Raw genomic sequence first — 13,741 nt, forward strand, 5'->3', positions numbered from 1 at the left:
CAACTTCCATTGCCAGAGTCCATTGCCAAACATGCAACCACAGCTGATCCCTGAAGCTACACTGTGCACAATTCCAGCCCCAGACTTCATAGCTGCACATGTACCCACAGCTAAGTGTACCCAGGTCACTTGCCTACACTGCCTTGTGCACACCCCTACAGCTGTGTCAGTGCATGTTCCCAGCTCCATTTCTAGTAGCTGCATATGCACCTGCAGTTGTCTCTGGCCCCTGATGTTGACCACAGCTCTCACTACTATGAATGTGCCTGCAACCAGCCCCTGCTGCCACACATGTGCCCATAGCTGGCCCTCACAGCTACTCAAGTGCACACTGCTGGCCCCAGCTATCACTACAACTTGTACAGATTCTTTTTACTGGATCTGGAGGCACTGCTGAAGACTCCAACTACAATTGCAGATACTTTGCCTCTCTTGCTGCCAAGGATCATGTAGTCAGTAACAGTGAAGACCCTAACTACTTAAGCCCACAAGAAACTATGACTCCCAGATTCAGAGCCACTACACAAACTGTACTTGATAACCACTGTCACTAGACCCAGGGCCACAGCATGCTAATATTTATCCCTACAAATAAATGATAACATGTCCTCACTAAAGCCAGTCTATAACTCTGGAAGAGGAGATGGCTTCTTTAAATGTAGAGATACCTCTTGCAAGCATACAGGAATCATGAAGATTTGAAGAAACGTGACATCACCAAAATAACACAATAAACTTTCAAAAATCAACCTCAAAGAAATGGAAATCCACGAATTGTCTGAAAAATAATTCAAAATAATGCTTCTCAAAAAGCTCAGTGAGTCCAGGAAAACACAGATAAATACTTTAATGAAATCAGGAAAACACTAAAAGAACAAAATGAGAAGTTCAACAAGGAGATAGAAAACATTCAAATGAACCAAATAGAAATTTTAAAGCTGAAGAAAACAATGATTGAATTAAAAATGCCAAAAGACCTTCAACAGCAGACTTGATCAATCAAAAGAAGGAATAATAAAACTTGAAGATAGGTCATTTGAGATTATCCAAGTGATAAAAAAGTAAAAAGAATGAATAGGAATGAAGAAAGCTCAGAGAATTTATAAGAAACCATAAAGAAAGCCCACAATTGCATTTTGGAAGTCCAAGAAGGAGAAGAAGGAGAGAAAGGAAGCAGAAAGCTTATTTAAAGAAAAATAGTTCAAAACTTCCTGATTCTGTGGAGAGATTTCAACATCCAGGTATATGAAATTCAAAGGTCCTCAATGGGGTTCAACCCAAAGAAAACTTTACCAAGACATTATAATCAATCTGTCAAAAATCAAAAACCAAAATATAATTTTGAAAGCAGCAAGAGAAAAGAGAGTTATCACACACAAAGGAAAACCCCCCTACCACCTGCCAGAAGGCTATCCATAGATTTTTTCAGCAGAAACTTTGTAGGCTAGGAGAGAGTGGAATGATATTCAAAGTGTGGAATGAAAAAAACTGCCCAACAGGAATAGTCTATATATTCCATTAAAGGTCTCTTTCAGAATTGAAGGAGAAATAAAAACATTCTCAAAGAAAAGCTGATGGAGTTCATTATCATCAGACCTGCCTTACAAGAAATGCTAAAGGGAATTCTTTGAATTGAAATGAAAGCATGCTAATTAGTAATATGAAAATATATGAAAGCAAAAACCTCACTCATAAATGTAAATATATGGTCAAATTCAGACTACTCCAATAATGTAATGGTATGTAAATCACTAATAACTCAAGTGAAAATATAAACAAGAAAAATATTTTTAAAAACCTATAACTACAATAATTTATTAATAGATATACAACCAGAAAATGGAAATTGCAACATCAAAAACATAAAATGTGGGTTGGGGGGAGTAACATTGTAGAGACCAAAGTTGCAACCAAAATTTCAACCAAAGTTAAGTGGTTATCAGCTTAAAATAGACTCTTATATCCATAAAATGTTTTATTTAAGCCTCATGATAACCATAAACAAATTATAGCAATAAATGCCTCAATAATTCAGTTATCCAGTCAAAACACAGAATGGTTGGATAGATTTTAAAAAGAAACAACTATATGCTGTCTACAAGAGACTTACTTCAGCTTTAAGGACACTAAAATATTGAAAGTGAAGGGATAGAAGAAAATGCTTCATGTTACTAAAAACCAAAAGAGAACTGGCTAGCTGTACTTATATCAGACACAAGAGAGTTTAAGTCAAAGCTATATCAAGACAAAAAGAATGTTACTATATGATAATAAAGTGGTCAATTTATCAAGAATAAATAATAATTGTAATATATATGCATCCAAAATCAGAGCACCTAAATATATAAAGCAGTATTAACAGATCTGAAGGGAGAAATAGCGAGAAATACAATAACATATGGGACTACAATACCCCACTTTCAACAACTGATAGATCATCTAGACATAATATCAATGAAAACATTGGATTTGAGCTATTCCATAGACCTAACAGACATATACAAAAGATTCCAACCAGCAGCATCAGAAAACACATTCTTTTCAGTGAGCATGGGATACTTTCCATGGCAGATCATATGATAGGTCACAAAACAAGTCTTAGAAAATTTACGAAGATTAAAATTATCTCTTGTCTATTCCATCTACAAAGGTATGTAACTAGAAATCAATAATAGGAGAAAAATTTAAAATTCATAAATATGTGGAGCTCAAACAACATGCCTTTGAACAATCAATTGGTCAAAGAAGAAACAAAAAGTGAATACAAAAAATATCTTGAATGGTTTTCATCATTAATGGATGTTAAATTTTGTCAAAAGCTTTTTCTGCATTTATTGAGATGATCATATGATTTTTATTCCTCAATTTGTTAATGTGATGTATCATATTGATTGATTTGCTGGTATTGAAAAATCCCTGCATCTCTGGAATAAATCTCATTTGATCATAATGGATGATGCATTTAATGTATTGTTGGATTTGGTTTCCTAGTATTGTTGAGGATTTTTGGGTCTATGTCCATCAGTGATATTGGTCTATAATTTAATTTTTGTGATATATTTGTCTGGTTTTGGTGTCAGGGTGATGGTGACCTCATAGAATAAGTTTGGAAGTGTTCCTTCCTCTGCAATTTTTGGTAATAGTTTCAGAAGCATAGGTGTTGAATCATCTCTAAGTGTTTGGTAGAAATCACCTGAGAGGCCATCTGGTCCTGGACTTTTGTTTGTTGGGAGTTTTTAAATTACTGATCCAATTTCAGTACTGGTAATTGGGCTGTTCATATTTTCTACTTCTTCCTGGTTCTGTCTTGGGAGAGTGTAACTTTCTAAGAATTTGCCCGTTGCTTCTAGGATGTCCATTTTATTGCCATATAATTGCTCATAGTAGTCCCTTATGATACTCTGTATGTCTGTGGTGTCAGTTGTAACTTCTTCTTTTTTCATTTATAATTTTACTGGTTTGGGCCCTCTCTCTTTTTTTCTTGATGTATCTGACTAAAGGTTTATCAATTTAATTTCTCTTTTCAAAGAACCAGCTTTTAGTTTCATTGATTTTCTTCTGTTATTTTATTCATCTGTGCTTTATTTCTGCTCCAATATTTATGATAAAACGTCCTCAGAAAATGGGAATATAAGGAACATACTTCAACATAATAAAGACCCTATATGACAAGTGCACAATTAATATCATACTCAAGTGAAAAGCTGAAATCATTTTTTCTAAGATCAGGAATAAATCAAGGATGGCCACTCTCACAACTTTTATTCAAAATAGTTTTGGAAGTCCCAGCCATAACAATCAGAGAAGAATAAGAATTAAAAGGAATCCAGGGACTTCCCTGGTGGTGCAGTGGTTAAGAATCTGCCTGCCAATGCAGGGGACACAGGTTTGATCCCTGGTCTGGGAAGACCCCACATGCCACAAAAGAACTAAACCCATGCAATGCAACTACTGAGCCTGCAATCTAGAGCTGGAGAGCCACAACTACTGAAGCCCATGTGCCCTAGAGCTTACTTGCCACAAATATTGAGCTCACATGCCACAGCTACTGAGCTCATGTACCACAAATACTGATGTCAGTGTGCCTAGAGCCTGTGCTCTACAACAAGAAAAAGTCACTGCACTGAAAAGCCAGCACACCAAAATGAAGAGTGACCCCCACTTACCACAACTACATAGAAAGCCTGCATACAGAAATGAAGACCCAATGAAGCCAAAAATAAAAAAAAAGAAAAAGAAAATTAAAAGAAAAAAAGGAATCCAAATTGGAAAAGAAGTAAAACTCACTGTTTGCAGATGGCATGACGCTACACATAGAAAATCCTAAAGATGCTACCCGAAAATTACTAGAACTCATAAATGGATTTGGTAAAGTCATAGGATACAAAAATTAATATACAGAAATCTGTTGCATTACACACTATCAATGAAATATCAGAGAGAGAAATTAAGAAAACAATCCCATTTACCATCACATCAAAGAGCATGAAATGCCTAGGAATAAACCTATTTAAGGAGACAAAAGATATATACTCCAAAAACTATAAGATGCTGGTGAAAGATACTGAAAATGGCACAAACAGATGGAAAGATATACCATGTTCTTGGATTGGAAGAATCAATATTGTTAAAATAAACATACTACCCAAGGAAATCTACACATTCAATGCAATCCCTATCAAATTACCAATGGCATTTTTCACAAAACTAGAACAAAAAATTCTAAAATTTCTATGGAAACACAAAAGACCCTGAATAGCTAAAACAATCTTGAGCGAGGTAAAAGGAGCTGGAGGAATCAGGCTCCTTGACTTCAGACAATACTACAAAGCTACATTAATCAAAATGGTATGGTACTGGCACAATAAGAGATATATAGAACAACAGATAAGATAGAAACAACAGAAATAAACCCACACATTTACAGTCAATTAATCTATGACAAAGGAGGCAAGAATATACAGTGGAGAAAACACAGTCTCTTCAGTAAGTGGTGCTGGGAATACTGGACAGGTACATGTGAAAGAATGAAATTAGAGCATTCTCTAACACCATCTAAAAAAATAAAGTCACATGGATTAAATACCTAAAAGTAAGACCAGATATTATAAAACTCTTAGAGGAAAACATAAGCAGAACACTCTTTGACATAAATTTCAGCAATATTTTTTGGAATCTCTACCCTAGAGTAATGGAAATAAAAACAAAAATAAACAAATGGGACCTAATTAGACTTAAAATCTTTTGCACAGCACAGGAAACCATAAACAAAATGAAAAGATGACCTATTTACTGGCAAAAAATATTTACAAATGATGCTACTGACAAGGGATTAATTTCCAAAACATACAAACAGCTCATATAGCTTAATATCAAAAAAATCGAACATCCCAATCAAAAAATGACCAGAAGACCTAAATAGACATTTCTCCAAAGAAGAAACAAATAGTCAACAGACACTTAAAAAAGATGTTCAATATCACTAATTATTAGAGGACTGCAAATCAAAACTACCATATCACCCCACAACAGTCAGAATGGCCATCATTAAAAAGTCTACAAATAATAAATGTTGGAGAAGGTGTGGAGAAAAAGGAACCCTCCTACACTCTTGGTAAATTGGTGCAACCACTATGAAGAACAATATGGAGGCTTCTTAAAAAACTAAAATTAGAGTTAGTATATGATCCTGCAGTCCCACTCCTGGGCACGTATCTGTAGAAAACTAATTCAAACAAATACATGTACCCAAAATTTCAAAGTAACACTGTTTACAATAGCCATGGACACAACCTAAATGTCCATTAACAGACAAATTGATAAAGAAGATGTGATATATGTATACACAATGGAATATTACTCAGTTATAAAAGAGAAAGAAATAATGTCATTTGCAGCAACATGGATGGACCTAGAGATTATCATATTAAGTGAAGTAAGTCAGACAGAGAAATAAAAATATCATATGGTATCACTTGTATGTGGAATCTAAACAATGATGCAAATGAAGTTATTTACAGAAGATAAATAAATTTTGAGTCATAGAAAACATAATTACTAAAGGGGATAGCAAGGAGTGGGGAGAGATAAATTGGGAGTTGTGATTAACATATATGCACACTACTACATATAAAATAGATGGGCAACAAGGGCCTACTATATAGAACAGGGAACTGTATTTAATATCTTGTAATAACCTGTAATGGATAAGAATATGAAAAAGATATATATATATATATATATATATATATATACACACACACACTATATATATATATATTTGAATCACTACTTTTCTGTACACCTGAAACTAACACAACCTAAATTGACTATACTTAGAAAGGTTATCAAAAATTAAAGCAAAAAAAAATTCTCAAGACAAACAAAAAGACTAGCACAACATAGCAAAACTTATGAGATGCAGCAAAAGCAGTTCTAAGAGGGCAAACTTAGTTATAAATGCCTACATTAAGAAAAAATAAATATTTAAATTAAACTATCTAACTATAATCCCCAACAAACTAGAAGAAGAAAAATTAGGCTCAATGTTAGTAGAGGAAAGGAAATAATAAAGATTAGCACAGAAATAAATGGAATATAGACTAGGAAAACAATAGAAAATGCCAAAGGAATAAAGAGGGCTTTGTTTTTGAAAAGATAAACCCAATTGATAAATACTTAACTATATTATGAAAAAAAGAAGAATGAAATACATGAAATCAGGAATAAAAGAGAAGGCATTACAACTGGTCCCACAGGACTACAATGAATCCTAAGAGACTGCTAAAATATTTAAAGAAGAACTAATATCAATCCTTTTCAAACTTTACAAAATTCTGAAAAGTAGGGAACATTATCAAACTCATTTTATAAGACCAGCATTATTCTGATACCAAAGCCAGACAAGAAGACTACAAGAAATTTACAAGCCAATACCCTTTATAAACATAGATGCAAAATTCCTTAACAAAATATTAGAAAACCAAATTCAACAACACATTAAAAGGTGGATTCATCCCTGAGATGCAATAATTGTTCAATACACAGAATTCAATGTGTGATACACCATGCTAACAAAATAGAGTATAAAAATTATATGATCATCACAATAGATATAAAAGCTTGACAGATTTTTGAATTTGACAAAATTCAACATTGCTTCATGATAAAATCTGTCAACAGTGGATAAAGAAATGTACCTCAACATAATAAATGCAGTTTATATCAAAACCACAGCTAATAAAATACTCAACAGAGAAAAACTGAAATATTCTCCTCTAAGAAACTAGAGTACCCATTCCAGTTCTCTTCAACATAGTACTGATAGCCCTACCCAAAGCATCTAGTCAAGAAAAATGAATGAAGAAATTAGAAAAGAAGAAGCAAAATTGTCTTTATTTGCAAAAGACATAAATTTACATATAGAAAAACCTCCATCAAAAAACTGTTAAAAAAAAGAAACTTAAAACAAGAAAATGAATTCAGTAAAGTTGTGGGATACAAAATTAATGTACAGCATCATTTCTGTTTCTATACACTAACAATAAGCTATCTGAAAAAAATAATTAAGAAAGCAATCCTATTTACAATACCATCAAAAAGAATAAAACAAGGGCAGAAAGTGGGGGGAGAGCTGGGGTGAGATTGGGATTGCCATATATACATTTCTAATTAAGAAAAAATATCAAATTGTGCACTAAAAATAAATTAATAAAAAATAGAATAAAACAAGAACAAACAACAAAGATGAAAGGTCTGCATACTAAAAACTATAAACTATTAATTAAAGAAATTGAAGGAGACACAAATAAAGGGAAAGATATACCATGTTTATGGGTTTGGCGAATTAGTATTTTTGAAATATCAACTCTACCCAAAGTGATCTATAGATTCAATACACACCCTGTCAAGTTTCACTAGCATTTTTCATAGAAATAGAAAAAAAAAACTTAAAATTCATATGGAACCACAGAAGATCTCGAATAGCTAAAGCAACTTTGATCAAGAATAAAGCTGGAAGCCCCACACTTTGTGATTTCAAATTATATTACAAAGCTAGAGTAATTCAAACATGATGGTACTGGTGTAAAAACAAATATATAGGTCAATGGAATGAAATAAGAATAGCAGAAAGAATCCCACATATATATGGTCAATTAATTTTCAACAAAGGTGTCAATAATTCACAAGGGAGATAGGATAGTCTCTTTAATAAATTACATTGGGAAAACTGGATATCCATATTCAAAAGAATGAATCTGGACCTTTATCTTACAACATGCACAATAATCAACTCAAAGTGGATTAAAAACTTAAACATAATACATGAAACTCTTAGAAGGAAACAGAGGAAAAGCTCTTTGACATTGACTTTGCAGTTTTTTTCTCTGGATTTGACAGCAAAATACAGGCAATAAAAGATAAAATAAACTAGTAGGACTACACCCATCCAAAAAGGTCTGGACAGCAAAGGAAACAATAAAAAAATTGAAAAGGCAACTATGGATATAAGTAAATATTTGCAAAGCATATATCTGATAAGGGATGAATATTAAAATATGCAAGTAACTCACACCACTCATTAGCAAAAACAAAACAAAAATCCAAAGCAAAATATACAATTCAATTAAAAATTGGGCAGAAGAACTAAATCAACATTTTCTCAAAGAAGACACACAAATGGCCAGCGTGTGCATGAAAAGATGGTCAATATCACTAATCATTAAGAAAATGCAAATCAAAACCACAATGAGTTTATCACTTCACTCCTGTGAGTTTAGCTATTATAAAAAGTTAAAAGATAAATGTTGTTGGAAAGAATGTGGGGAAAAAGAGAACCCTTGTAAACTGCTGGTGGGAATGTAAATTGTGCAGCCATTATGGACAATATGGAGGTTCCTTAAAAAATTAAAAATGGAAATAATAAGATTGTCCAGCAATTCCCATTTCTTCCTTCAATTCTGTCAATGTTTTCTTCATACATTTAGGACCTGTGATGTTTGCTTCCTTCATCCTTTTTGTTAGAAAGCATGTGGTTTGGTTATTTCTGTAGATTGGAACTGATTTTAGTTTTGATATAATAGAAATCAATGTAAAAAGGAAAATGTGTTGTTTATATAGATTTTTATGTTGTAGTAGATGATTATGCATTCGCTACATAAATTTGATGAGGCATTTATCATATGGAACCATATAAAAAGGTTCTTGTAAAACATAATTGATTCTGTTTTTAACTCTGAATTTGCAAAAAGTACAGCGACATTATTCAAAGAGATCTTTCTGTCTTTCACGGACACTGTAAAAGTTGAAGAAAGAGTGTTTAACTCCAATGATTAACCCCTTATCCCAGGGACATCTGATAAGCTTTATGTACAGACAGGGGAGGAACAAATTTCCCCACTCCTAGCCCCTAAAACTGGATAGCTACAATCTCAGTCTCTATCTCTGCTCTACCAATAAGGTTTCTTAAAATATCTATAAAATAAAACCACAGAGGCTTTCTTTCTTCTTCTTTTCTATGGGGCTTGCAACCAATTCCTACAAAAAACTCATTTAGTTACCTAGGTATAAAAGAAGGAGCCAGAAATGTTTCAATTCATTCTATTTAAAATCAAAGTGTCATAAGGCTTCTCTTATTTAGTCTGATATTGGTAGCATTATTAAAGTACATAAATCTATATCAAGGTTATACAGTTTGTTCCACAGCTAGTTCTTATTTATGGAGTCAAAGAAGGATCAGTCCTATGGACAGCTTTTTATTGTTCTTAGATTTACTTGGTAAGTAGGACTCTTGCAATCTATATTTGTATTGGTGATTTCACATTAGATTATTTTAAAACTCACTTTATGTGAAATATTCCTCTTGTCTTTTAAAATAATGTATATTAAAAATTGCATGGAGATTGAGTCTACATATTCTTAGGAAAATGTTTCTAAAAATAATTTTAGGTAACAGGGATTTAATTTTAGTTCTGTGATTTGCTTTAGTTTTGATAATTTTGTAACATAGTTCCTAAATGCTGACTCATCAGCCTTTTATATTCCAATAGTATAATTTCTAACAAAGCTAAATTATTGAAGAATCATTGTGTTTTTAAAATCAGAATTGGCATATTTGTCCACAGAACAGTATTCAAAAAGGTCACCAAATGATAAATATTCTCTGCTAGAATATCATATGAGAAAAGGATACATGAGTGTTAATTGAAGTCCTAAGATATTATATAAGATATAATCAAACAGCAAGATGAACTTGTCGATTGACACAGAAACTGATGAAATTATTATTCTGGTTTTAATTATAGAAAGAAGAAAAAGGAAGGCATTCAAGAAAGATTTAACTTTAACATAGGGACTGAAAAATCTTACATCACTTGCAACTTTAATAGGGATACAAAACCCCAGAATGAACTATGGTTTGAATTGTTACTATTGTATAAAACTGTTCATCCTCAGGCTTGTCTATTAATTGATTATGTTGTATAGAGAAATCATATTGTTCTCTCATTTTGTTGAATGTGCTGACCTATTATTTGGCATGAAAAGTTGCTGTTAGCTTTACAAACATTTGCAATAAATCATTTTCTGAAGGCCTTTGAATAATATTTATGTTCATATTTTGTGAAGAAAGTTTATATTTTTATTAATATGAAATAATTTTTACTCATTCAAGAGCAAATATGAAAGTGGGATTTTGGAATTACCAAGAATTCTCAAACAACTTAATACATAATACATATTAAACAGTACCATAAGTCATTAGAAGCTAATTTAGCCGTAGTTCTGATTATGGAAGACTATGAAATGACCTGAAACTTGTAATCACTGCTGTTTCCAAATGTTCCCTTAATCTGCCCAGAAGACAATATGAGTTATTATTTCTGGAAGGTAATTTCCAAACTAGAAATCCTGTTTTTTATTCCTGGTTGGGAGCTGGTAAAATTATTTTCAAATGCAACTTTAACTCAAATCTGAAAATAACATGTCCCAGAGCATTTGGTTTATTTTCAACAACAAAAACAAAAGATCACTTTATTCTTCATTATCAAGAATTAAGAATCAAAACTAGAAGTTTAACTGAAAAGATTCTTGATAAGGTGGAGAGACTAGAGAGTCAAGGTATCTGTAATTCCTGGAAAGCAAATGCTAAATGCACTGACACATGCTTAAATGAATAAACTTTCCTAAATTCAAGAATAATATGGAGCTCTTCAAAAACATGCCGATTTCCATCCAGTCCTCTCCCCTGAAGATTTTTCATTCAGCTGATCTAGGGTTGAACTCAAGAATCAGTGTTTTTAATGACTTCTAAAATCTGGCAAAACTGAGAAATACCCTCTTAGAAAAGTGAACATTGAGCTATAGAAAGAGCATGAGGCTTTGAAGTCTGGCAGACAAGTGTTCCAGACCTAGATCTATTATTCAGTAGCTAGATGACTGGGAAAATTACTTGAATTCTCTAATCCTCAATGTCCATGTCTTTAAAATAAGTATAAGACACATCATACAAGAAGTGTGTGTGTGTGTGTGTGTGTGTGTGTGTGTGTGTGTGTGTGTAGATTAGATGGATTAATATACTAAAAATGTCTTAGCACATGTAAGAGTCTCAAGAAAGATTAATCTCCTTAATCCTATATTTATTTAGAAAATACATTTTAACTTTATGAATGAGACCATAGTGTTTGTGCTTTTTTAATTTTAAAGACGTATCCTCATACTTTCCATTTGCTTTTTCAGAAATGAAAAAATTAATTAATCAGCTCATTCATCTATGTTCCAAGTAATGGGGATGTAAGTGAACAAGCTGCACACCCTATCCTCAGGCAACAATTTGGCAATAATACAAACAATAAAATAACAAAAATTAAAATACAGTGTGAGAGGTGATATAATATGATGCAACCAGATACAGAAGCACAGAGGAAGGAGAAACACAAAGAAAAAAATTAGCAAAAAATGAAGGAAGTAGGACTAGAAATTTAAAATATATATATTTTAATGTCATAATTGAGAACAAAAAGGAGAACAAAAACTTTTAGGCAGATTATATTTTATTCTCATTATACTGCTTTCTAAGGGTATTAACATTGATCACTATGCATATGTCATTGGAATACCCAGATAACAGTGAAATATGATATAATTTGTTTCAATACATATAACGTAAAATACCTAAAAAATTATCTACTCATTAAATAAATATTTGTGAAGCACTCATAAAGTAAATATCAATTATTCCAATGATTGAATATTCTTTTATTTATATTATTATTTTTATTTTTTGCTTTTAGATTATTTTTCCTATTTAGCATTTTTTTCCTAAGCTCTTTATTGAAGTATAATAGCTTTACACTGCTGTGCCAGTTTCTGCTGTACAACAAAATGAATCAGCTGAATTTATATATATATATATATATCCCCATATGCCCTCCCTCCCACGATTCCTTCCCACCCTCCCTATCCCATCCCTCTAAGTCATCACCCATTATCTAGTTGATCTCCCTGTGTTAAGCAGCAGCTTCCCAATAGCTATCTGTTTTACATTTGGTAGTGTATATATGTCAATGCAACTCTCTCACGTCATCCCAGCTTCCCCTTCACCCTACCCACCAACGTCCACAAGTCTCTTCTCTACAATTGCATGTTAATTCCTAATGTGTCACTGGGTTCATCAGTACCATTTGTTAGATTCCATATATATGAGTTAGTATATGGTATTTGTTTTTCTCTTTCTGGATTACTTACCTCTGTATGACAGACTATAAGTCCATCCACCTCATAACAAACAATTCAATTGCATTCCTTTTTATGGGTGAGTAATGTTCCATTGTATGTATGTGCCACATCTTCTTTATCCATTCATCTGTTGATGGGCATTTAGGTAGCTTCCATGTCTGGGATATTGTAAATAGTGCTGCAATGAACATTGTGGTACATGTTTCTTTTTGCAGTATGGTTTTCTTAGGGTATATGCCCAAGAGTGGAATTGCTGGGTCATATGGCAGTTCTATTGTTAGTTTTTAAAGGAAGCTCCATACTGTTTTCCATAGTGGCTGTACCAATTTACATTCCCAGCAACACTGCAAGAGGGTTGAGTTTTCTCCACACCCACTCCAGCATTAATTGTTTCTAGGTTTTTTGAAGATGGCCATTTGGACTGATGTGAGGTGATATTCATTGTGGCTTTGACTTGCATTTCTCTAATGATTAGTGATTTTGAGCATCTTTTCATGTATTTGTTAGCCATCTGCATGTCTTCTTTGGAGAAATGTCAATTAGGTCTTCTGGCCATTTTTGGAATGGGTTATTTGCTTTTTTGATGTTGTGCTGCATGAGCTGCTTGTATATTTTGGATGTTAATCCTTTGTCAGATGCATCATTGGCAAATATTTTCTCCAATTCTGAGGGTTGTCTTCTCATGTTGATTATGGTTTCTTTTGCTGTGCAAAAGCTTTTAAGTTTCATTAGGTTCCATCTATTTATTTTTTGTTTTTGTTTCCAATATTATAGGAGATGGCTCAAAAAGGATCTTGCTTTGATTTATGTCATGGGGTATTCTGCCTATGTTTTCCTCTAAGAGTTTTATAGTGCCTGGCCTTACATTTAGGTCTTTAATCCATTTTGAATTTATTTTTGTGTATAGTGTTAGGAAGTGTTCTAATTTCATTCCTTGACATGTAGCTGTCCAATTTTCCCAGTACCACTTACTGAAGAGGTGATCTTTTCTACATTGAATATTCTT

Source organism: Hippopotamus amphibius, chromosome X (genome assembly GCF_030028045.1).
Source record: "Hippopotamus amphibius kiboko isolate mHipAmp2 chromosome X, mHipAmp2.hap2, whole genome shotgun sequence".
NCBI classification, from domain to species: domain Eukaryota; kingdom Metazoa; phylum Chordata; class Mammalia; order Artiodactyla; family Hippopotamidae; genus Hippopotamus; species Hippopotamus amphibius.